We start from the raw sequence: 4,325 nt of genomic DNA, 5'->3' as shown, positions 1-4,325 counted from the left end.
CAGTTACTCCTGGCTAAGTGCTCAGAAATTGCCCGTGGCTTGGGAGGACCATATGGGACACTGGGGGATCGAACCGTGGTCCTTCTTTGGCTAGCGCTTGCAAGGCAGATACCTTACCTCTAGTGCCATCTCACCGGCCCCCATTTATGGTTACTTTTAAAAACCGGGCTAGATCAGGGCCAGGGTGATAATACAGTGAAGTGCTTGTCTTGTCTTATATCTGGCCAACTCAGGCTCAACCCCCTGTTACCCACATGGTCTCCTGATCCTCACCAGGGGTGAACCCTGACCATAGAGCCAGATATGGCCCAAAAATAAAATAAAAATTACTGGATAGTTTAGCCTTGCATGCAGCTTACCTAGGTTTGATTCCTGGAGTCCTGCCAGGAGTAATCCCTGAGCAGAGTCAAGAGTAAGTTCTGAGTACCTCTGGTGTAGCCCAAAATACTAAAATAATTCAGGACTGATGGCGGTTCGAATCCTGGCATTCCATATGGTCCCCCAAGCCTGTCAGGAGTGGTTTCTGAGCACAGAGCCAGGAGTGGCCCCTAGTGCCGCCAGGTGTGACCCAAAAATAAAAACAACAAAACAACAACAAAAAACCCTAAAGTGATTAATAGTTGAAAACGACTCCTTTGGAAGGGCAACTATACTACATAAATGGACTGCAGAAGTTAGAATTCAGGATTTTAAGGCATCATATTGTCATCCAAAGGTAGCAAGATGCTGACTTTTGGGGAAAGGCAGTTGTTACTTTACCACCACGGAAAAAAAAAGAGGGAGTGAACAACTGTGAGCAGAGGCAAGGCAACAACTTCAACTTAATGCCACCCTGGGAATGTCTAGGAAACTGGGCAAGTTGATCAGTGCCCTGCCTGCCCTTTACATTTCCCCCACCTCTCTGCCCACCAAGAAGCAGGCTGGGAAGGCAGAGACAACCTGGGGGCTTTGCTGAGCTTGAGTTCTTCTTGCAGAGCTGGTTACCAGGGCAACAGAGAGAGCAATGGTATCTAACTGCAAAACTGGGAAGAGGCAGGGGTGAGCGAGCATTTTAGCATGCTCATTCTTCCTACTAGCAACCCACCCCCAAAGCCAACTGACATTCTTTACATGACCCCAGACCCAGACCATAGTTACCCATCCCTCTGTTGGGGAGGAGGGAAGAAAACTGACAAGATATTAAGAGGAATGAGGGAGGGGTGTGAAGTCATGGTCCTCCAGCTCTAGCAGCTGCACCAGGAGGTAACTGCAAATGTGACGCAGAACATGTGCCTTGGATGTGTGAGGTCCTGCATTTGATTTCCATCACTGTTGCCATCAAAGTGCATGGAGTCCCCATTGTCACTTTAAGATACATCTTTTGTTTTTGGGTCACATCCAGCCGAGCTCAGGGGTTACTCCTGGCTCTATGCTCAGAAATCGCTCCTGGCAGGCTTGGGGGACAATATGGGATGCTGGGATTCGAACCACCGACCTTCTGCATGCAAGGCAAACACCTTACCTCCATGCTATCTCTCCACACCCCCTACGATGCACCTTAATATGCATATACCTGCTTACAGGGATTGGTGGGGTCCAAGAACAAATGCTGCAAGCTCCAAATTCCTCTCCACACTTTGTAGACTCTGAAGGATCTCATCCCACTCAGGTTAGTAAGAAACAACTCAGAATTCAGGATAGTCCTGGACTCATTGGAGGCCATAGTGCTGGGTGGGTGATGGACAGCGGGCCTTCCAATGCCTGTATAAGTCCTCTCTTTGTCTTTTTTTTCTTTTTGGGCCACACCCGTTTGATGCTCAGGGGTTACTCCTGGCTAAGAGCTCAGAAATTGCCCCTGGCTTGGGGGGACCATATGGGACGCTGGGGATCGAATAGCGATCCTTCCTTGGCTAGCGCTTGCAAGGCAGACACCTTACTCTAGTGCCACCTTGCTGGCCCCATAAGCCCCCCCCCCTTTTTTTTGTTTTTGGGCCCCACCAGGCGTTGCTCAAAGGTTACTCCTGGCTGTCTGCTCAGAAATAGCTCCTGGCAGGCACAGGGGACCATATGGGACACCGGGATTCGAACCAACCACCTTTGGTCCTGGATCGGCTGCTTGCAAGGTAAACGCCGCTGTGCTATCTCTCCGGGTCCCATAAGCCCCTTTGTAAGTGTAAGTGGGTGCCCTGGCCCCCAAGATGTCATAAATGGTGTTACTAACTTTTGGTGCATCACCCTGAGAAACTTGCATAAGGAATAATATATGTTCATGTGGACAAGCAGCTAAATGGTGTTACTAACTTTTGGTGCATCACCCTGAGAAACTTGCATAAGGAATAATATATGTTCATGTGGACAAGCAGCATCTCTCTAATTTTTCTGTCCTTGAGACTTTAACTCTGTATCCCATTTAGTTCCCGAGCCCCACCAGAAGTGATGCCTGAATGCAGAGCAGGTGTAATCCTCAGTAGTACTTGGGTGTGGACAACATGCTACTTCCAAATAAAATAAAATACTGCACAGAAGCTTGAGAGAACAGGAAAGGAGTTGGCTTTGCATGTGATCGACTCCAATTCAAATCTCTGGCACCATAATCCCACTTCCACCAAACACTGCCAAGGGATCTCTCCTGAAAAGCCAGGAATAGCCCAAGCACTGCAGTAGGTGGCCCTCCCCCCTCCAATAATTCAATTCACCTGCATGAATAGCTAGAGATTAGGAGGGAAAGTGCTTGCCTAAGCCTGTCTCACCCCCAGCATCAAAAGTATTCCCTGAGCATTGCAAGGTGTGGTCTAAAATCACCCCCCAATAAAAGACTGATTTTTTTTTTATGTGGGAGGCTACTGTTCTATCACTACAGGGTGCCTAGTACCGAAGGGAAGCAAATCCCAAGTAGAGAGCCAGGGATAACTCCAATCACTGCCTGATGTAGCCCCAAATAAATATAAGGCCGAGTGTTATCCTGGCACCTGTGGCAATTTAGTGAGGTGGGAAATGTGATGGAAAGTGAGGGTCTCATAAGAGCGCCTCACTTTTCTGGGTTTTTGTTTTACAAATCTGAGCTGCTTGAAATTATGACTGACTGATGGAGAAGTGGGAACTCTACCCCTCCCTCCCAAGTCAAATCTTGTTCCAAGAACTAGCAAGGAAGCCAAGTTTACAGTCTAAATTTTATTATCTCCAAGTCACAACGCAGATCACAAATGTGCACCTTTAAAAACAGTAACAAAAAACAACACACACAGAGAAATTCTTGCAACAACAAAACACAGCAAACCAACAGAGACAACTGTCACAGTGTCTTTAGGTCTGGGAACCAGGGCATGCTGCCCACAGACCCAAGGAGACGTCTTCAGGTTTAAGGCAAAGGGAACAGCCTACAAAAGGCACAAACATCAACCACCCATGGAAGAATCCAGCATTTCCTCCTTGGGGGTTCCAGCTTGAGTGCCTCTCCCCTCTCCCCATCCCACACCTGTGACTCAGAGCGGTTAAGCGAGCTGCCAAAGTGAAGGAATAGAAACAGACGACGACTTTACTGGGGGCGAGATACAGCTACCACCTTCTCCCTGCATTTCTGCAGGAGGACAGGGACAATGGCCAAGTTGCCCCGGCAGGCCTAAGTGCTGCAGCAGTAGGAATCTCTTACACAAGGGAAGCAGAGGAGTGACTTAGCGCCAAAAGTGAGGAGGAAAGGAAGCCCCTGCTCCCAAGCTGAGAGACTTCCTTAGGCCTTAACGAAATAGTTTCTTCTATTTGCAAACATAGAGAAGTTAAGGGAAAATAATGTGGCAACATCTAAAACACCAGTAGCACAAAAGACATGAAGAGCAAGTGCAAAGGATAGATTAAATTGTTTGCTGGGTAATATCTGCCTCTAGCAATGCAACTGGTCCACAGCCTGAAAAGGAGGTGTGGCAGGAGGACTGGAAACAGAAGTGAGAACCTCTAATTCCACTCACCTCAAAGACTAAGCCCCAAGGATTGTGTGTATACATACCCCCAAGTCGCAAATTACTCCCTGGTCTTTTTTGATGCCAGGGACGCACCCAACTGTACTGTCACAAAAACACCTGGCTTGCCATCTCACTCCACAGAAAAACTTCCCTTAGTAAAGGATGGAAGCCTGCCAGGGTGCAGAGATGGATGGAGACTCAGGTTCCTAAAACATGGAAGTCAAGAAGAGGGGCCAGAGCGATAGCAAAGCGGTAGGGCAGTTACCTTGCACTCGGCCAACCCAGGATGGACGGTGGTTCGAAACCCGGCATCCCATATAGTCCCCTGTGCCTGCCAGGGGCAATTTCTGAGCACAGAGCCAAGAGTACCCCTGAGCGCGGCCAGGCGTG

This window comes from Suncus etruscus, chromosome 1, assembly GCF_024139225.1.
Source record: "Suncus etruscus isolate mSunEtr1 chromosome 1, mSunEtr1.pri.cur, whole genome shotgun sequence".
Classification (NCBI taxonomy): domain Eukaryota; kingdom Metazoa; phylum Chordata; class Mammalia; order Eulipotyphla; family Soricidae; genus Suncus; species Suncus etruscus.
Note: the sequence above shows the minus strand (reverse complement) of the source record.